This window comes from Chenopodium album, chromosome 1 (genome assembly GCF_948465745.1).
Source record: "Chenopodium album chromosome 1, dcCheAlbu1.1, whole genome shotgun sequence".
NCBI classification, from domain to species: Eukaryota; Viridiplantae; Streptophyta; class Magnoliopsida; order Caryophyllales; family Amaranthaceae; genus Chenopodium; species Chenopodium album.
The window spans coordinates 8891015-8914359 of record NC_137834.1 but is presented as its reverse complement, the minus strand read 5'-3'; the positions used below and the strand labels follow the sequence as shown (position 1 = coordinate 8914359).

Below are 23345 nucleotides of genomic sequence, written 5' to 3'. Positions count from 1 at the left end.
GGTTGGTCGTGGTTTGGGTTTGGCAGTCTGGGGGTGGACGGGGTTCTAAGTTTGGCGATCTAGTAGTGGTGACGATGAGAAGGAGAAGATAGAAGGAGGGTTGCAAGCAGGGATTTGGGAATTTGACTTGGCGGTGGTCGAGGTTGAGTTGGTGCAGCGTCACCGGCGATCGGGGGAGCCTAGGAAGCATCGCAAGCAGTCATTGGAACCTAGGGTAATGTCTCAGGAAAGGAAGGTGGTGGCTGGGCACGTGGTCGTTAATTTTTTATGGTTGGGTTAAACTTTTAAGTTCTTTTTTCTTAAAAAATAAATCTAACCGTAGTTATTATTTAATGAAATAAGGTTATGAGTGGGATGAAATTTTTAACTAAGGTCATTGTATAATAAATTTTCAAGAGGTTCACCGTTGGTGCGTAACAGAAGTTGGGGGCACCGTTGAGAATTTCTCATTCAAAAAATACATTGTTATAGTTAAAGTAATACATGGTATTATTGTTGATATATATGTTTATCTATGCTTATATAAGTTATCTAATTTATTAAAAAAAAGGAAATTTTGCAAAAAAAAACCACCTTTTAAATATTGTTTTTTGCATTTAACCACCTTTTAAAAAAAATGTTGCAAAAAACCACCAATTTTAAAAATTTTGTTGCAACTTACCACCAATTCAATGTAAAACAATTGATAAATTTGGCTAAAAAAGTGGTAATTTTCAACAAAATTTTTAAAATTGGTGGTCTTTTGCAAAAAAAATTTTAAAAGGTCGTTATTTGCAAAAACAAGATTTAAAAGATGGTTTTTTGCAAAATTTCCTTGAAAAAAAAGTTATTTTAGGGCATATTTAGTTCATCTTATTCTTGTTAGACGGCAAATTATTATCATTTGGGGCTACACAAAGTTGAGTATTTTTGTTAACGGATTGAAAATTAGTTAAAAGAATGTGATGAGACGGTGAAAAATTCAATCAGCGACTTTCCAATTATAATATGCAACTAATTTATTTCAAACAATTACCAAGCGTAATATGAATTTTTTTTAATATAGCAATTAATTTTCAAATTTCTCATTCGTTCTCAGCCCTATATATAATAGGCAAATGCTATATATAGCCCTAAGGGCTGTATATAAGCATTAGTTACATATTTGATTCTCTTATAGTTTCTAGAAAATACTTAATATAACTGATTAATTGATTTACCCAATTACATAATTAATGCTATTCACAACAATACTAATAATTACAATGAAAATACATGTTCCCAATAAAAAACTCAATCATCCTACCTCAATTCAGCTTCCCAAAACAGCTATATTATGTACATAACAATACCGCATAACATTCTATCTATGGTGTTTCGGCAACATCCTATTTTTACTTTGAAGTTTTAGGTATGCCATATTTCTTTACCTTTTAAAATTTTCAGATTGTTTTTTACCTATTATTCTTTTGGGTAATGCTATATGTAGCCCTAAGGGCTATATATAAGCATTAAATATACTCTTGAAAATGGTATAAAATTAGGAATTCATGACAAAAGCACACGTAAATCAGTGTAATAAGTGTTTATATTTTCATGATTTCTTAACTTTTTACGATTTTCAAGTGGAAATTTAATGCTTATATGTAGCCCTAAGGGCTATGTATAGCATTTTCCTAACAACAATAATAATAAAAGGTTTTATGGCATGCATGCTAACATTTTGGTCAAGCCTTTGAAGATTTATTAAGTCTTTTTAATCGAACGTTGGAGTCCGACATTATGAGCGGTCCTAGATTCCTAGTTAGGTCGTTGTCCCGAAACACTTGAAGAAATTGACAGATATATATTTCACAAAGGTTACCTCTTCTATAGTATTCACCTTTTCTTTATCTCCTCGCAATCAGCATTGTGGAAATCGCAGCTAGGAGATCACATCTCTGATTGGCTTCAAGTGGTCCCTATTTTTGGGTTGGGTCAGACGATGAATGTAAAGACTTACCGATGTGTGTTGTGTTACTAGTTGGGTGTTCAATTGTTCTTTGTCTCGACGCCGTGTTTTGCTTGTTTAAGGGTTTTTACGAAGGATATTTTCAGTGATCACGTGGTGTCGAGTGCTAGTATTGTGGGTATTTAACATCTACATAATGTTGTTCGGGATACGCTTACTGATGTTTGCTATCGATCTGGGATTTCAGAAAGGAAAGTGGTTGACATTGGGTTGTCAGAAGGGAACAACGGGGCCCTTAGACCGGCAGATATGTTACTTTATTCCTAAAATTGTGGTTGTGTTATTTGTGCTGACTTGATAAGGTCTTCTCCTTTGGCATAGTCTGGGTTTTATAGCTTTGTTTTTGGAGGGGTTCTGGCTAATGCGGCACATCAGAAGTGGGTAAAAGTATGAATCTTGTTGTCAGACAATTGGATATGGTTTGCTTCCCTTCTCTTTTCCTTCACTTAGGGAATTAGAGAAAGAGGTTGTTGTTTTGCTGAAGCGCATTTAGAAGTTCTCAACGAATCAGGACATTGGAAGACGCATGTTGCTGCTCATATTTTAACAGGGATAAGTTTTGCTATAGTTTGAGGAGTGGGGGCCCAAATTGTATCTCAACTTCCCACTAATTTTGTGTAGGATGTATGACTACTTTTTCTGTTTTTGAGATATTATAATAACAACAGCAACAACAGCAAAAACAACAACAATAATAATGAAATTTTTTTTATAGATATTTAATTAATAATTAAATATATTAATATGATAGAGAATAAAACACTTTTATGGACTTGGCTAACCATAATATTATTGTGGACATGAGGTCTCATACGTGTACAACTGGCATTATATTGAACATAGCGACCTTTATCTTAGGATTGTAATCTTAATTTTAACATTGTAACCTTTAGTAAACTTGTGTGACCTTTAATATTAATGTGAACCTAAAGTACGACGTTATGTTGAAATAGTAACCCTAATTTTAGCATACTGACCTTTATTATTCATATAAATCAGTATAATAAAAATTTCACTAGTAGAAAAACGTACATTTGCGTCGCTTTATTTGCGTCACTCATACAAAAGAACAAAGCAAATGCTTTTTTTTAGCATCCTTAAAAGTGATTTACGTCGCACATTAACCAAGAAGCGATGCAAAAGTCATATACATTTTAGCTTTATGTTATTTGTGTCACTCTTAATTATTGAAGCGACGCATATAATAATGTTATTTGCGTCACTCATTTAGTGACAAGCGACGCAAATGAGTGATAGAATAATAGAATTAAAATGATCATAATGGTCGGGCAATAACATTTATTTGGCGGTGGAATTGGCATTAAAGCTGTATGGGGATTCGGAGAGAAGCGTAGTGACCGACGGGGCAGGGAAATTGGAGATATTGAGCTGGAAGAATTAGAGGCAAGAGTAGCCCATAGGGTACGAGAGGAGACTATGCAGGATATGGACTATAAAATGGATTCCATGGTTCAAGAGAAGTTTATGTTATTTGCTAAACAGATTGGTATTCAAGTTCCAACTGAATTGATGGAAATGAATAACATAGGCCGGACGACTCCACAAAATCCTAGTAGTTGCCAATCAGTGGGTGATGATCCATTTGCAAACATACAGGTATCCAAAACTTTTTTATTTTTATTTATTTATTTATTTTTTTTGGTAATGATTTATGTCTGCGATGTTCTTTTAACTTGTAACTCAATTTTTTTTATTTTTTTTATTTTTTTTTGTAATGATTTTTTTCTATCTTTGTAAGGAACCGGTTCCATGTCGGCTATCACTGTTGAAAAATGACTCTGAGAAAGTTATTGTCGCTGAAGGTACACATTATCCGGAGTTAATCCTTGATCATCATAGTAACCTCCTTCCAGATCACGTGAGGGTAAGTGTTGATGATTTTTTTGACAAGTTCAGAGAATTCTCGGTTCCAGTCCCTTCTTCAGTCATCAAGAAACTTAAGCATGCTCACGGTACCTTTACCCAATGGCCGAAACACTTGGTTTCACTCATGCATGACAAGGTAAATTATTTTTATAACAATTTACATAGTTTGCCATACAAAATATAGCAAATTGTTGAATATATTTGCTTTACTATTGATTAGGAATTCATATCAAATAAGAATGATGATAACAGTAAAGCGGCCAAAGAAAACATGCAAGACAAAGTGAAAGTAGTTGAAAGTGGTTACGAAACAAAAGAGTCCAACACCAATCTAAAAAAAGTTTTTCTTATGGATTATGCTTTGGAAAACTTGTCTCAGAAGTGGGGGTCTTTGAATAGTTTGTTATCTTCATTACCCGAAGGTGAAACTATTAAGGTAAAGGTTGATGCTTGGACCTTTAGCTATGAAGACAATAAGGACATCATTATCATACGTGAAGATGTCAATCAACTTTTCACGAGATCTTGGCTGAATATTTCAATTTTGCAAGTTTTATGATGTAAGATATTCAAATTTCACTCTTCCCATATATACTTTATTACCGTTTATAATGTTATTACATGATATATTTGTAGGGCCTTGAGTGACATACTCAATACGGTGGATGAGGCTTCCATTGTATTCATGTGTCCGGAAATGATTTCAGAAACCTATTTGCATAGTAATGCAGATCGTATCCTACTATACATGACACATGTGATGGAAAAACAAAAATCTAAGCAGTTCATCTTATGCCCATACCATAAAAAGTATAAACTTTGAACTTGTATTTATTTAATTAAACTTTGCAAATTGTTGATATTATTTACTCATTTACAAATTTGTGTCTAACTTATTATGTAGGAATCATTGGGTTCTTTTGGTTTTATGCATGGCTAAGCGTGAAGTCTACATCTTTGATTCTTTGAGGCAAAAGCCAAATTTAGCAATTAAGTTTGCAATGACAAAGTAAGTCTAATTTTTTATTAATGTCATGATTTTATGTGTGTGTAAGGATAATAGATGGTTTTACATATTATGTATAAATATGTTATTTGTTTCAAATGTGTAGTGCTTTTCGAAGTTACAAGGCATTAAGTGGACAATCTAGGGGAAGTAGATTGACATGGCATTTGGGACAGGTTACCTTAATTCCTTGCCCAAACTTTTAGTTTCTTAATAATTTAAGTATAGCAATTTAATTAAACTTATAAATATATTACATGTAGTGTCCTCAACAATTGGGTGGACGTGAGTGTGGCTACTATGTCATGCGTTATATGTACGAAATATTTGAACATCATCATAGAAGTGAGGATCTTATTAAGGTATGAGTTGTCAAATATTTCATTTTTGTTTGATAAATACAATTGATGTTAGCTACAATCTTGAATTAAAACTTTCCTCTTGTATATTTGTTGTGTTGATAGGATTTTTCAAAAAGTACACCGTATACCGAGGAGGATATAAATTAGATTCGAGATATTTGGGCAGAGTATTTTATATGTAATGTTGAACTTTAGATTTACACTTAGCAAATGTTGGACTCTTGTTTTGGATTATAGCATGACATGAATGAATTTGGTTAATTGGTGTTGGGATGATGAATATAATGTCAACGATATTGAAATGTAAACTTATTGGACATGTTGTTAATATAATGTCGTCATTCCCAATTTACATTTGCATTCATTAATATTGCATTTTAATTTCAATTATTTGCGTTAGCATACTACCAAGGGAAACAGGTACTACAAACATATACAAGCAATTATTATAATTATAAAAAAATTCACATCATTTGCGTCACTCATTAAACAAACAAGTGACGCAAATAACTCGCTTTTGTATTGTCTAGTAAGCCATTTGTGTCACTCCTATATAAACAAGTGACGCAAATAAAAAAACAAGAAGTTGCTCAGAACAACTATTTGTGTCACTTGTTTTTAAAGGAGTGACGCAAATAACTCTTATGTGCGTCGCGCCTAGGAGCGACGCAAATGATTTAAAAGTCATTTGCGTTGCGAGTAGTTGCGTCGCTCATAGAAGCGACGCAAATACAGTATAAATGAGCGACGCAAATGAGCCTTTTTCTAATAGTGTTTCATTCTAAAAAAACTTCTCACAACATGTATAATAACACGACTTTTATTTTAACATAGTGACCTTTTTTATATATAAATAAAACAACCATTGTGTTAATAATATTAGTAGTCCAAAATAAGTTAATGCGAACCAAGTCTATGTAGGAGCTTATCTAAATGTAGGGTACATGTAAGTAGGAGAGAGAATGAGAAAGGATTTTACTGATGTTGGAAAACTGAAAAAAGATGATGAGAAAAAGGATTAAGATAGTGGGTGATGATGGCTTAAGAAAAAAACTATAGCTTGCCTACCATGAGCCACGAAAGCTCTCTAAAACCAGATCTACAACCAATCAGCCACCTCACCGACGACCACCGATCACCACGACAATACACTTCGTCTTCCCGTCGATAAACCACGAATACATTCCCGTTCCACTTCCATTTCCACCACCGAAAGGACGAGTGAAGAGAAACCCTAACACCATCGACCATCCTCTTGGTCTTCTTTTTCAACAACAATGGCAGATCTCCCCCAACGCCGCTTCGCGGATGTTACAAAATGATACCCTAGTAGAAAAAAGAGTTTAAATTAGGACTATATCAACACTTAGGGAAAATCCTTTTCTTCACGGAAGCAATTTTAACCACTATAGGTGGTAGTGGCGATGGTCTGCAATAGAGATTTGATGGAGGAAGAAGGTGGGAAGCTGTATTGGAAGAATTGAGAAGGGAGGAAGAAAGAGATGAAACTTACAAAATTATCCCCTAATTAAACAAATAAAATGATCCATATACCCCCTTAATTTACATTAATCGTCAATCAGCTTGATCAACAAGTGTATATCCTTGGTAATGATGTGGAGAAAAAAGAGTGTGATGTGTCAAATAGAGGAAATGAGATAGTATTATGGAGTATAGTTATGTATTTGTAAATACATAACTACAATTATAATATCTAAAAGCACATGGTAAAGAGAGAAAAGAGGAGAGAGATAGGAAAAGAGATGTATGTTGGTGACCCCACCTCTTTTTTTTTTTTTTTTTTTTTTTTTTTTTTTTTTTTGTCAAATTATCATCATGTGATAATGGACCACATTATCATTGTTCTTGTAAATGTGATAATGGACCACATTATCATTGTTCTACTAAAAGCTTATACCCTCTCCGTCCCTAAATTACATTCCTGTTTGTAAAATTACTCGGGAATTAAGGAGGAAAGAATAAGACAAAGAACAATAATGAAATATTTCATTGGGAAATACAAAAAATTTAATGATGTCTTTGAGTAAACAAAGATAGATTAATGATTAATGATGCCATGTCATCAATCCTTTCCAAAAAAAAAGGACCAATAACATGCTTCTAATTGAAAATTAAGAACCAATTATATTCATTAGGTTAGTTATGAGAAGTACAAACTTGAGAAAAACGATGGAGAGAGAAAATAAGAGTGAGATTAGGATAGTAAGAGTGAGAAAGCATTAAATATACAACAGAAAAAGAGAGTTGATTTGGGATATTTGGAAGAAAAAAACTTACTAAAAATGAAAAAGAGGGATGTAATTTTGGATTAACCAAAATAGAAACCAGGAATGTAATTTAGGGATGGAGGGAGTACAATATCTTTGAATTTTCAGTGGTACTATTATGCATAAATTTACTACAATTAATAGTACCACTATATGCATATATAGTACCACTGAATGTTCAGTGATATTATTTTATCATCTAATGGTACTACTCTAAATTCATAATATGTGTTTGTTCATATATATGTATAATTACATAAATATCCCTTATTATGCACTATGAAATAAAATAACTCAAAGAATGGGATAAGAAAGTTGTTTCCTAACCATTAATATTAAGGAGATAGAGAATGGGAATTCGTGTACCAATAATATTATTGTCTTAATTAAGGTTGTGTTGTTTTGATTCTTCTGTGTCATATTATAGTTCTTGTTTTCCTTATTTTGGAGATCCAAATTGTTTCAGTTTCTATTTTTGGCTAGTATGTAAAGACCATTATACCTTTATTTTTTCTAACTATATTCCTTGTACATCCTAAATTACCCTTGAATTTTCCACTTGCTCTATACTTTTTCCACTTTCTCTCTCTAACTTTAGTCTATGATTATACTTTTCACCTTTTTTTATGTACTCCATTTACTTTCTCCTATTTAACTTTCGTTTATAATCGTACTTTTTTAAAAAAAAATTAATGTACTTTATTCACTTTTTACTCCTATATCTTAAAATACTACTCCCTCCATCCCTTTATTACATGCCTGTATTTCTTTTTCGGGTGACCAAAATTAAGTGTATGTTTCTATTTATAGGTTGTACTTTTTTACAATATTTTTATTTTTTGGCAAATTTGTCAAAAAAAAAACCTTTAAATGCATCATTTAGCGAAAAAAAACCTTTTAAAAACTTTATCGTTATAAAAAGAACCCGAAGTTAAAAAAATTTTGTTCAAAGAAACCTAGTATCACTAATTAACTCAATTAACCTCTAATCTCTTTTAATATACTCTCTAACACTTATTTAATATATAAATTAAAAAAACAAAACACCACCACCACCACTCTAATAACCACCAGCCACCCTCCTCCCTTTTCCCTGGCAGCAGCCCCCTCCCCCAACTCAACTACCGCCTTAAACCCTCTACCTCCTGTGACACACCTACACATCCGACCAACCCTCTTTTGAAACCCTAAACCTGACAACCCGCCTTAGATTATCAAAACCTAAAGCTAAAATAGAGCAAATCAACAACATATTCCATAAATTAAGCAAATCAACCCCATCAATGGCGGTTTTCGATCTTTTACGCCATGTTTTCAAGCGTCATTTTTCAGGTTTTCAAAATTGAATAATTGTAAATGGTTAAATGTTGATGGTGGTTGAAGAAGGGGGAAAAGTGAAGTAGAAGAGGGAGGAAGAAAACACAGTCTGTTTGGGAATTCGGCCAGTCGAGATAGATGCATATCTGTGGGCGGTGGTATTTCGAGAATTCCGGTCGAGTGGGTGTGGATGGGGTGGTTTTCGCGGCTGAGGTGGTGGGTAGGAAGGTTGTCAGGGGTTGGTTGTAGGTGGGGGTCAGGCCGTTTGGAGGTGGTTTTCGTGGCTGAGGTGGTAAGAGGGAAAGGGAAAGGGGTCGACGGCGGTAGAGTTGGGTAATCGGTGGTGGGAGTGGTTGCAAGCAAGGGGAAGAGGAGAGAAAGGAAGGTGGTTGGGTTGGTGGTTAGAGTGGTGGTGGTTGTAGATTTTTTAATTTATAAATTAATTTAATTATTAAATAGTTAAGTGAGTGTTAGAGTAATTAAAAGAGATTAGAGGTTAATTGAGTTAATTAGTGATCCTAGGTTTCTTTGAACAAAAAAATTTTAAGTTCGGGTTTTTATTAACAATAAAGCTTTTAAAAGGTTTTTTTTCTGCAAAATTGTTCATTTAAAAGGTTTTTTTTTTGACAAATTCGCCTTCTTTTTTTTTTTTTGATGATTTGTCACCCTTTTTCTTTTTCTTTTGGAAAAATACACTTTAATAATCCTAACTATGGGCGATTTACCTACAATAATCCCAACTATCGTTTATTCTACAATAATCCCAACTATTAGGTGAGTTTTCCTCCAGTAGTCCCAAACCGGTCAACAAAAGTCAATAACCTGTTATTGTAGGTTGTTTGACACGTGTCAGCGTGTGAGTGGTTCCAAAATAAAAAATTAAAAAAAAAACAAAAAAAAACCAAAAAAGAAATTCTGGCAGCCACCATGCCAGCCATAACCACCACCTCCACCTCCTGCCACAACCCTAAAACACCACTTTCACCGGCCACCCAAGTCGGAAACGACTCCCACGACTAGCTGCACCCCCGAAATCGGCCAAAACACCTAACCCTTGCCTGAGAAACCACCCGCAGCCCCAAATCGCACCAAAATAACCGACATAAATGCTTGAAAAAGTCCCCCAAATTCGTCTGAAATCGAAGAAGGTGGTGTTTGGGGCTTGAGGCGAGAGGTGGAGGTGGCGTTTGGGGTGGAGAAGGTGGCTATTAAGGTCAATTTTGGAGGCGGCGGATAGCGTGGTGGTTTTTATTAGAGGCGGTGGATTTGGTTGCGATTGCCGATGTGGGTTTGTGAGGTTGTAGTTGCGGCAAGCTGGTGCCGATCTGGCAGCGAGTAGGTGGTGAGGAGGGGTCGTGGTTGCGTAGGCGTTGCTGGCCGTGAGGGAGGATCGGAGTAGTTGGCGTCGCTGGCCGTGCGGGAGGAGCAATTGGGGTTGGGGTGGATCGTGGTTGGTGCTGTTGGGGATTGGGAGGGCCCGCCAGCTGTTTTCCGGTGGTCTAAAGGTTCGCCGACCATTTTCCGGTGGTCTGGAGGTTTGGCTAAGGGTTGGTGGCGGTTTCCGGGGGGCTAGGGGTGGCTGGGATGGTTTTTGTTTTTTTTTTTATTATTTTTTTTTATTGTAATATTAGGCCGCTCATGTACTGACATGTGTCATTTAAGAAACAAAATAAAAAAATTTTACCCTTTCAGCAGGTAATCGGTTATTGGGACTGCTGGAGGAAAACTCACCTAATAGTTGGGATTATTGTAGAATAAACAATAGTTGGGATTATTGTAGGTAAATCGCCCATAGTTGGGATTATTAAACTGTATTTTTCCTTTTCTTTTTTGTACTTTAACATCAATTCTCAATACTTTCTCTCTCCTAATTCTCAACCACTTTTTCTCTCTCTTTATAACCCCACATGCATATTTATACTCCCAATTATTAGTTTTAAGGAATCTTTAACTTTCTTAATTCCCATGCAAAATGAGAAATAGGCATGTAGTAAAGGGACAGAGGGAGTATGTACCATGAGAAAATAAAAACAAGAAGCATATTATGAGACGTAGGGAGTACATTATTTGTTTCTATTTTGCATGGAAGCAAACGTCAATTTTTCATGGAAGAGCTCGTGTTCCACCACGTTTTTTTAAATAATAAGTTGTTTTTTTAACAAAAAATAAAATATATATATTTAAAAAAATTAGTTTTTATTTATTTCAAGAAAAAAAAAAAAAGTTCACGTAAATGTGAATACGGCATGCCAGTCTGCCAAGTCCAACTCATATTCCCCAATTTCCCTATTTTTTTTTTCTAAAATAAAAAACTTAGTTCACGTGAAAGTAAATACAGGAAATTAGGAAAACATTTTCTTCATCCTCTAAGCTACAATAATTGGTTGTGTTTGGTGAAAAGGTGAAAGCTGAAAATGATGAGTTAGTTGATTTTAATTGGCTTATTGGGCCTCTCTCTCCTCTCATCTCCTCTCCTCTCCTCCTCTCTTCTAGGGTTTTTTCAAATTCTTGGTCGTTTAGGCCGGAAATAATCTAATTTCTTCGGAAATTAGACTATTTTCGACCCTTTTCCTTTAATTATATTTAGATTTGCAATTTGAATTTCAATAAATCTATACAAGTAGTGTAGATATTCGTCCGTCTCGCTATGGTGGAGTGTCTCCCTATGGTGGAGTCGTTAGTTTTCGTTAGTTTAGTTGTTTGTTTTTGTTTGGGGTTTGTTTGTGTGTTAGGGTTCATCAAAAAAGTAATCATCTTTTGCCCAATTGTCAATTCTTTGGTAAAAATTTGTTCGGGATCGCAACGGTTGTCCAATTTTCAAATGCGTTCAGGCGAATCAGATGAGAATCATCCTTACGGCTACAAAAAATCGTTAGACCGTCTCTCCGAAAAGGCTGTATATTCCAGCGATGTGTGCGAGAGATGTACCACAATGCAAGATCTTTTCAACGATCGTAGCTCTGATGAAGGAAAACCTAATTTGATTCAATTTTATGTATTTGTTAATTTAGATTTCATTTGTAGATGCTGGATGACTTTTTATTAATGAATTGATTTGTTTCAAAAAAAAAAAAAAAATTGGCTTATTGGGCTAATTGATTTAATTAATATTTTATTAGTCGATTGTATAAAAGTGTTTGGTAAATAGCTTATTTCTTAAAGTTGTTTGAGTATGTGAAATGATCAATAAGCTAATTGTGGGAGTATAGTATATTATTAGATTAAATGGGGATAGGTGGATCAGGTAGGATATTGATTAAAGCTTTGAAATTAAATGGGGGTAGGTAATTCACGTAGGTATTAGAATAAAGTTTTGAGATTTTTGAGATTATCAATATCTTACCTAAACTACCTACCCAAAAAAATTCATAATTAAAAGTTGTTTAGTGAGATTATCAAAGCTGCAGCATATCTCAATAATTCTTCCAAATTCTCTTTCCTATTTGTGGATTATCCCAATCGTCGATTGACATTAAAGTTTTTTAAATTTAAATACTTTGTTTATCTATTAGGTTTCGCCAAAATATAACTGTGAAGGTAGTTGTAGCTTAGCTGTGGAAGTAGCTGTTAGTTGTGTAGGTACTGTTAGCTGTCAACAAGTTGTTAGATGTGAAGATAAATAATTTAGATACGATTGTTCGGTAAAGTAGTGGTTGACTAGCTGTTACATATAAAAATCAAAACTTTTCTATTTAAAACTATAGATTAAATTTTAAACAACTACTTCTAATATCAAAAGCTAATATTTCTAACTTTTCATAAAAGCTACATCCACTACTAAAAGCTACCATAACCACTACTTTGTCAAACATTCACATTTTTTATTAAGTAGTGGTTTGACCAAGTTGAACTACTAAAAACTGCCTAAAAGCTACTCAACAGCTAGCGCCGAACGCGCCCTAGATCATCGTTTTATGTGCAGTTTATGAAAATCACATATTAATAAGGATCTTGCTAACGAACGCCCCTGGGGCAAAGTGATATTAATTTGGGAAAACATGACAAAATCACACATCGATCGGTGTAATTAATGTTTATTTTAATTTAATCTTTCCATTTTTAGCTAGCTTATCCAACGCCCCCGGGGCGTTCTTTAGCTTTTGCATATTAATAAAATACACATTATTACGAATTTAACAAGATCCCACTTGATACTTTTTATCCGTATAAATTATTGTACTACCTCCGTTTCATGTTTTTTTACAACTTTGGAATATTTTATCTCTCTCAAATAATGACCAAAGTTGCAAAAAATATGAAACAGAGGTATTATATTTTTTAAGGTCGAAGTTTGGTCAAATTTAATATTCAGATCAGACCAGATCAGAACAGATCAAATCAAACCAGACCACATCATATCATACCACATAAAATAAGTTCAGATAAGCAAAAAATAAGGTGAACCAAACAAGCCCTAAGTTGTTAGTTGTTACGAAGTGGATTAAAAAGTTAAAAGTATTATTGAGTCAATGTTTGATAGAGTAAAATGTGGGCCATGATTATCTTAAGTCAGTGGTGGATTTAGGATTTTTAAAATGGGGAGTCACCATCAATTATTGATCTCATGTACAAATATATATATATATATTTTTTTTTTCTGAATCTATTTCATACTCCATCCGTTTTTTTTTAAATGCATCACTTTCCTTTTAAAGGTATTTTTTTTAAATGCACCACTTCCTTATTTGGTAACTTTATACAATATTTTATCATTTCTTTCTCTTACTTTAAACCCCACTTAAATTATTTTATCGTTTCTCTCTCTTCCATGGTCCCCACTTATATAATAAAAATATTTACACTCCTCACACTCTTTCTCTTTCATGGTCCCCATCTAACTTTTACTATAATAAATTATTTACCCACTCACAATATTATATTATCCTCCTAAAACTCCGCGCATCACCAAGTGATGCAAATAAAAAAAAAACAGAGGGAGTAATTGATTTCAATCCAAATATAGGACCCAAATTTTCATACTACAACCAAATAGTACTTACGATCTTTCTTTCAAAAAAAAAAAAGATGTAAAATGACCTTAGATATCGGCTGTTAGTATAATCGGTCTCTTTTAATTAAAAAAAACAAGTAAAGCAATGAGGAAAAAGGTTAATTATACAAGAAAACAACGGGAATAAAGAAGAAAGCAGAGGGGGTGATATGATACTGCTATCACCTAAAAAACCTATTACTTATAATAACATGTCTCTTTGATTGTATCTTCTCTACGTAATAAAAAGTACAAGATTACTCTTATAAATAGTGTTATTCCAATTATACCCTCATTAATATGTATAACTTTTTTTTAATGAATAGTGTGGACAATTTTACCATCTAAAATATTTAATTACTTTTTTTTTTGGGAAAAATTGAAAAAAAATAATCCCACCTTTCGCTCATCTGCTCAAAATAATCCCACCTTTTCGAATTCCAGAAATAATCCCACCTTATAACCCCATCTTCCCAAAATAATCCTTTTCACCTTCAACCTGTAAAACAGGTTAGATTTTTTCCCCTCTAATCCCTCTTCTTTCACCTCCATGGTTGCATCCATGTCAACCACCTCCACACCACCACCTTACTTGCAACCAACAACCATGCAACCACCATCCCTCACCTCGCAACCCACAACCGTGCAACCACCATCCATCATCTCACAACATCCTATCCTGTAACCCACAATCGTGCAGCCACCATCCCTCACCTCGCAACAACAAACCCCGGCAGTCCCGCGACACCAACAGGGCAGCCCGACTCACTCCTCTGGTCGCCGCACTCAAAAGCTCACTCCACCTCACCAAAATTCGACAGCAATTAACCGCACCTTCACTCCACAATCTGCATCACAGCCCACAACGACACCAATAACAACTCCTGCTCCACCTACTATCGTCAACAATAGTAGAATTGGGAGCGCAAATCTGGGTGTAATTCGTGCAGTGGTGGCAATTTAGTGCGATTGGTGGCGATTTGGTGTGTGGGTTCGCTTGGTGGTGGTGGGTTGTGGTGGCAGCAACTACAGAGGAAGGTGAAACTTTGTTGTGATGGTGGTAAGGGGCGGCGGCAGGAGGTTGTGATAGTGGTGATGAGCGGCAGTATGGGGTTATGATGGTGGTGGTGGTGATCTGATAAAGGGGTGGGAGATTTTTTTTTTAATTGTTTTGTTTTTTAAAAAATTATTAAAAAAAATAGGACCAATTAGAAGGTGACAAGTGTCAAGTTACCTTCTGTAGGGAATAATTTCAAGCCTTTAAAATCCCACTAGCTTGAACCCCACTGTGATCATACATTAAAGTACGGTGGCGTCCAAAAGGGAAGAAGATAGAGCAAAAGAGTCGCCAACAAGCTTTTAAGGAACTTGTAAACCGTTCATAGGATGAAGGTTACACCCCTTAACGATCCAAGAGATCGTCAACTCCATAAGGTCTTGAACCAAATAAGGGTTCGGGGATGATGGTACAAATCCAACCTAAAAGAGATTGAACCTGCCCTAATAATAGGCCTCTACTTTATTCTGATCGTATTCATGTGCGCATTTTAATTAACATGCAATCATTAGGATTAACCCTAAACCTGTTTTATCTATGTTGGTAAAATATTAGTGCACAAATAAATCTATTATTGGTGATCACATGAATTATAATCACATTAACCCTAAAAAAGATTATTAATTATCTTATTAATCGTGATTACAAGTACCAAATTCCCTTTAAACATGCATAAAAGGTGTGATCAAGCAATAACAATAAAATATCAAGCAACATATAATAATCATCTTGAATAATAATTATAATCATCATAATAATAATAATCATCATTATAAAATTATAGTCATAATCAAAACAATAATAATCATAAATAAAATAATCATCATCAAAATAACAATAATAATATTCATAATCATCATAAATTATAACAATTATAATCATAATCATGTTTATGTTAATATTAAAGCATAATAATAGCAAGATCCTAGGCATGATACTAACAAGATTAATAACAAACCCTAGCATGTCACTAAGCATTAAAAATCAAATCTTTAACCCTAACATGATACTAACAATCATAAATATTAGGAAGAGAATAAAAGGCATCATAACAATCATATTTAATATTAAAATTAACCTAGACATGATACTAGGAATATCATAATAACAATGTAAACATGATTTCTATATCATAAATCAATAAATCAATTAAAGTACTTACTTTGATGCCTCGTACCTCTTTTTAATAACAAAATACACACGTTAGTAACTTCAAGGAAAATAATAAACAATTAAATTAAATTAAATAATTGAAAGAGAGATTTGGGACCAAACCCTCATAAATTAAACCTTTCACGTCTAGGGAGAAGGCAACTTCGAATATGGCTAGGTGTTTCTAGATCTTGCGAATGCGGAATTTTGTATGAGAAAACCAAGTTTAAGAGGAGATGAATGAGAACATTAAAAGAATGCTAATGAATGTTGATGAAAATAGGTGAATGATTAAGAGAGAATTAGAGAATTAATGATTGCGAATGAAAACTGATTGTAGGTGAATGAAAACGAAGTTTTTAATACGATATTTATAGAGAAAATTAGCCAAAAAAGATAAATTAACAAAACAGAGTCTGACACTCAGGAAATAGAGCTGGCGCCAACCCTGGCTAGCTGGCGCCAGGCACCAGCACTAGCGCTAGGCGCCAATTGCTAGTTCCAGGCGCCAGGCCTGGTTCCAGGCGCCAATGGCTAGCGTCAGGCGCCAGGCCTGGTTCCAGGCGCCAAGGCCTGGGGTTGGACGCCAAGCTCGATTTTAACACGTTTTCGAAAATTCGATAAGTTTACCGTACTGGAGGATAAAATAATATAATTTCTTCGAAAATTCTATTTGATTTTGATTATAACTCTGAAAAGTCAACAAAGTCAACTTATCAATGCTAATCGAATTAGGAATGAATAGAACCTTCTAGAAGAATCTAGAAGACTAAAACCATTCCTAATTGCATTAGGAATGATAAATCATATTAGGCCCTTGATATGTCCATTTTATATAGTGTTTTACCCCCGTCCCTTGGTCGTTATTAGTAGTGTTTTTGGCTCTTTAGGGCCACTTTTATTACTAATTTGTGTGTTCTAGTGTTTTCGTAGTTTTAGTTGTATTTTACAGGAAATTGCACTCTTGGAGCATTTTCCCGGGCTTTATTGGATCGACTACGGAAGCTAGAAGGACACGACCACTTTTGGAGCCCAGGATCGGTTAGAGCCGGTGATTAAGGGCTCGGTAATTGGGATCACGAGGCATTTGGACCAAGTATTCGAGACCCGAGAGGAAATCCGGATTGTGCCGAGAATCTAGCCCAATCGAAGTCCAAGCCTCGAAGAAGAAGACCGGGCCCGATCGGGTGAGCGTAGGCTCGATCGGGCGCGGCACATCAGTAGCGGGCAAGACAAAAAGGCGGGCCCGATCGGGCGCGTGTTTTCTTAGGACCTGATTAAGTTTATTTTTTATTCTTGTTTTAGAAAAGGTTTAAATACGATTATGTACGGAATTTTTAGGGGACCTTCTTTCTTAGAATTTCTCTCTCTACTTAGTATTTTTCTCTCTACTAAATTCTCTCTAAACTTTTGTTCTTAATTCTTCCTTTAATTCTAGATTTATTTTGGTAACGATTCCTCTTCTCTTAATCTTAGTTATTTATTCTATTCCTTTAATCATGTCTTATTTTATTGCTTTGATTTGTTTAATTTTTAATATGTGTGAGTAGTTTAATTTCTAGGGTTTATGGGGATCTAATAAATAATATGAAGGGGTAAATTATTGTTGTTGATTATCAATGTTAGATTAATTTCCTATTGATTGATTTAATGCTCTGTGACTAGATTAGGCCTATCTTTTATGCATGAGTTTGACAATATTGATTCAAGAATCGAGAGATGAGAATTAATGTTTAGGTCTAGTTTCAATAGGCAAGTTAATTTATAAATGGTTAAGTCAAGATTCGAGAGATGAGATTTAATACTGGTAAATTAATTGTGTGATTGTAATACGTAGCGAGAGCCCTTTACAATCTGGTTAATTGATGCATTGATGATTGACTATTATTGATTATTGGTATTGCATGATAATTTCTTATTGGATTGTTTTAATGTTTTACAATTGCGGCTTGTAAAAGTATAGCAATATTAAATTGATGAATCGAGCAGATGTTAATTTGATATTAAAGGCTATTTTCAATAAGAACTTAGATCTAGTAAATTGCGAGAGCCTGTTAGATCTATGTTGATTAATAAATTGCGAGAGCCTGTTAATCATGTTATTTATGCAATGTCAATGATTGGTTACTATGTTTTACCCTGGAGTATTATTTATTGGTGAACCTATGCCCTAGATCCTTTCATATATTGTTTTCTTCCTATTCTCAACCTTAGTAGTTTAGTTTCTTACTTAATTATAAATATTGGTTACTTAAATAATTTAGATTATAATAATTAATTAGAATTAAAAAGACCTGTTTCCCTGTGGAGATCGACCCTACTTCCCTATCTACTGTAGTTAGTGATTTAGGTAATTATTTTTGATTAGGGGATACGACTTTACCCTGTCAAAATTTGGCGCCGTTGCCGAGGAAACGGTTTTATTTTTTTTTCTGGTTGTTTTTGTAGTCTAGATTATCTCTCTTTTGTCTCAGAGAGCATTAGTTCTCTGAGACAAATCTCATATTTGCTTCTAATTTTTGTTTATGCCCAGGTGTTCCAGATCAGGTAATATCCCATTTGATCCTGAGATCGAACGTTCCTTCCATAGACAGAAAAACTTCTACAAGCAAATCCTGGCGGATTCCGGTGATAATACCAATAATCACCGAGATCCTCCAACTGATTCCAGCGATTTAGAGGCATCATCAGACGCAGAATCAGAGATGACGGCTCCAAATAAGCTTAGTGATTATTCACAACCAAAGCTTACGGATTTTCCACATCTCACCCCTACTCCGGCCCTTGATGGGGTTCAATTCGAAATCAAACCTCAATTTATAACGATGATAGAGAGGAAGCAATTCAGTGGAGCCAAGGGTGAAGACCCGAATCTTCACATTGCCGACTATTGTCAATATTGCAACACCATCAGGCAAGCTGGGGTCACTCAAGACCAAATCAGGGAGATTCTCTTTCCCTTCTCTTTAACTGGAAAAGCTAAATTGTGGTTTAATGGTTTAAATAGAACTTCACTTGGTATATAACTGACTGGGAAACTCTTGTTTTGAATTTCTATAACAAGTATTATCCTGCAAAGAGAACACCAGTACTACAGAGTGCGATTCAGAACTTTGCCCAAGAAGCCGATGAGTCTTTATATGAGGCTTGGGAGAGGTTCAAGGACTTGCAAAGAGAATGCCCTCACCATAATTTAGCACAATGACAGTTAATCCAAGCCTTTTATAACGGCATTGGAAATTCCTCTAGAATAATCTTAGACTCTGCAGCTAGTGGGAGATTTATGAATCTTAATGTTAATGATGCAGGTCAGGTTATTGAAGATATGGCGATACACAATTCCCAATATGGGAATCCCAGAGGATTTGCTAACAAGGGGAAGCATAGTGTCGACTCTGTATCCTTTTTGCAAGCTCAACTGACCTCTATTTGCCAAAAATTAGATAATCTGAGTACTGCTAATGTAGCAAATGTTTCTGCAATTAATAATAATTATAATGAGGCTTTCTGTGAAAATTGTGGTATTGTAGGTCACTGGGAGCAGGATTGCAGGAGTTCCGTGGAGCAAGTTAATACCTTTCCTACCGGAATCGGAATCATCCATACCTTTCCTACCGGAGCACTAATGTTCAAAATCCACCACCACAAGAACCACAGGAACCACAGCAACAGCAGCAGAAATATTATCATCCCAATGCTAGCCAGAAGAACCAGCTACAACAACCCCCCTCATCTTCCGACCCTTCTTTGGCGGAAATTAGAGCAATGTTGGTCAATATGCAAAAGCACATGGAGAGCAGAGATGCAACAATTGATCAAATTTTAGCGCATAATAAAATTGTAGATAATCAAATTGCGCAACTCTCCGCTACTCTACAAGCCCGCCAACAGGGAGTCTTGCCGGCACAGCCTACTAGGCCTACGGATCAAGCATTTGCAATTACTCTAAGGAGTGGTTCAAACTATGAAGGGCCCTCTAGGCCCAAAGTCGATGAACCTGTTTTATCAAATAATGCTAATCTTGATTCCATTAAACCAAACAATGTAGTTGATAGCCCTGCAGGGCTAAAAGATAATACTAACATATCTAATTCTACATTGCAGGGTACAACTCCAGAGAAGGTGGCTACACCAGAAAAGAATAAGAATGCTCCAAAGCCAATCATCAAACTTCCTTTCCCCAATCGTCAATTGAAGACAAACTTGGATAAGCAGTTTGGTAAGTTCCTGGAGGTGGTTAAAGATTTGAAGGTAACAGTTCCCTTTACTGAATTGATCACACAAATCCCCTCATATGCAAAATTTATGAAAGAAATTTTGACGAGAAAAAGGTCTATTAGTGAGGTAGAGACAGTAGCTTTCACTGCAGAGTGTAGTGCCGTACTTCAAAATAAGTCTCCACCTAAATTAAAAGATCCGGGTAGTTTTTATATCCCTTGTCATATTGGCAATCTCTTGATTGATAATGCATTATGTGATTTGGGTGCTAGTGTTAGCGTCATGCCATTATCTGTGTGCTCCAAGTTGAATATGGGTAAGTTAAAAGCTACCAATATAACTCTACAAATGGCCAACCGTACTTTTAAATACCCCTTAGGTGTTTTAGAGGATGTCCCCGTTAGAGTAGGTAAATTTTATATACCTGTAGATTTTGTTGTTCTTGATATGGATGAGGATATGCAAACTCCAATTATTTTGGGTAGACCATTCCTTAACACTGCAGGAGCAGTCATAGATGTAAGAAGTGGTAAGCTAACACTATCAGTAGGGGACGATAAAGTTGTTTTTAATCTGAATAATTCTCCTAAAAGCTCCATGACTGAGGAGAAATGTTTTAGTGTTAATGTGGTTGTAAATTATTCTAACAAGCCCCAAGCTTTTGGAAAAGATCCCTTGGAGGTGGTATCTTGTGTTGCATCCTTTTCAGATGAGATAGACAAATGGCAGAAGGAAGTCGATGCAATAGAAAGAGCACTCTACACTGTTGGTCTTGGTTTCGAGGATGAACAAGTGGAACCGATCGAGCAAGTTGTGCGAATCGAGCCTACGGTAAGTGTTCCGCCAGATCGAGTTGCAAGTGTTGAACGCAATGACAATTTGAAGCAACATTCGATCGACGGAGGGTTTTTAGTGCGTAGCATTGAAGACCCCCCAATCCAAGTCAAAGAGGACCCACCGGATAAGGTGGTTTGGCGTCCCTCAGGGTATGTCAGAAAGCCGAATCGCAGCTTGAACACCGCTAGACCGGGTGAGAAACCACCCGATCAAGCGTTAGGCAAAGGGTCCTAGATATTGTACTTGGTGAGACGGTCGTGCGGGACCTAGATAAACCAGCGCTTTGTGGGAGGCAAACCGTATTTCTTGCTTTATGTACTATTTCTCCTTTTCTTTAATTTTTGTTTTGAGAGGCGAGGGGAGTGGAATTTTACCGTCTATAAGTGTTTTTGTACAGGTATAGGTTTAAGAGGTCAAAAGACTTAGAAGAAATTGAAGACGAAGAAAAACAAAGGAAACGACTGGGCACGGGCCCGATCGGGCGAAGCTCGCCCGATCGGGCGCGCAAGGAGGGTTAAATTTCATGCCTCCACTCGCCCGATCGGGCGAAGTTGCCCAATCGGGCGCGAGAAGAGAGCTGGAATCAAGCCTTAATTAGCCCGATCGGGCGGAGTCGCCCGATCGGGCGTGCAAGTGCAGTCAGAAATTCGAGCAAATTTCGCCCGATCGGGCGAGGTTGCCCGATCGGGCGCAAATCGAGTGAAGGAAAAGATATATCGGGCGGATATCGCCCGATCGGGCGCGCGTACGCGTCAGCAAACTACGTCAACTTCGACAGGCCATAACTTTTGCGTTTCTTATTCGATCTTTGCGTGTGACCTGTCGTTGGAAAGCTCTTCAAGTCTAGTTTCCAATGCAATTAGAATCACTGTATTATCATTTATGTATAAAAATTTATGATCAGAATAGTGAACCTGACTCAAATTTGAACTTTTTCCCACTATCACTTTGTTTCTTTCTTGCCCAATTTTGTTCCAAAGAGATGCATTGCAATCCTCGAGGCTTTGGAGACATTGATGTGGTGATGATGAAGAGTAGTCACCTTGACTACTAGCTTCCCTTTAAGACAATGAGGACATTGTCTGATTTAGCTTGGGGGGAGGTTCTCGTGTTTGTATGGTACATCTTTAACTCTCTCTCTTCTCTTTTTATTTTTATTTTTTTTCTTAGTATAGATTTTATTACTTTCTTAGGTTAGTTTTGTTCCAATGAATTGTAAATCATACTTCCCTGTGCCCCGAACTTGAGAAAAAAAATTGTTTTGATTCTTGGTTATTGACAATGAGCATTGTGGATTTGTTGGTCATGATTTGAATTTTAATTGTTTTGAATCCTAAACATGCGTCAATTTTGTCCAACTATTTGTGAATATAGTGCTTGACTAGTTGATTTGGTTAGGAAATGTGTGATAGTTCCATAGTTCCTGGTATGTCAATGAATTTGAGTATTGGTTTGCAACTATAAGTAATGTTTATATGATTCATTATTATGCACATTGTGGAGGACGAAGGCATTTGTTCTTTTAGGTAGCCTCCAAATGATTTTAGATACATTTGTTCCCTTCTTGCTACCCATGTTGTTGGCTTGACTTTTTGTTGTTTATTAGCCACATTACAAGCCTATTTTGCCCCATTGGTTACTAGTCCCAAGCTTGGCTTGGGGGAGCTATTAGTGAGTAAGGTGAGGGAGTTTGTAGTGTGCTTTTTATTAGCACAATTTGGGTGGGATTTGAGAAGTTGTTTTGTTGTTATTCATGCTTATTTTTGATGAGTTTGAGAGTTATATTTTCTTGGAAAACATAAAGCATGATATTATGAAAAAAAAAGAGAAGTTCAAAGGAAATTGTTTTTTGAGAAAATAAGTGAACTTCAATAGAAAAAATGTTCAAATGTTCTATTTGGAGGTTGATCAAAGAAAAATAATTTCGAGCCTCAATGAAAAAAATTCAAGTTTGGAAAATAAGTTTGTTTATTCACTCTATTTCTTCATTATTATATCTTATGAGTGATTATTGTAAGTGTTGGGATTATTTATTATGATTGGAGTATATTTGGTTGATGTTAGAGTTGGTTATGTAGGAGATGTATGATCACTATTTATTTTGATCATGGGTTTTATTAGGATAAGGCTCCTTTAAGCATAGCTTTTCTCTCACTTATTCCCAAATTTATCCTACCCTTTACCCTAGCCTTACATTACAAGCTTTAAAGACCTTCTGACCTTTGTGCATAGAATTGTATG

At 35.5% G+C, this 23345-nt stretch overlaps 1 non-coding gene across 1 annotated transcript; it reads right to left on the bottom strand.

Annotated features, from left to right (window-relative positions):
• Positions 1-19137: 19137 nt before the first annotated feature.
• LOC145565386 (small nucleolar RNA R71) lies at positions 19138-19244 on the bottom strand. Its single transcript, XR_014095022.1, has one exon. It is a non-coding gene; the product is annotated as a small nucleolar RNA R71 (small nucleolar RNA).
• Positions 19245-23345: the final 4101 nt, after the last annotated feature.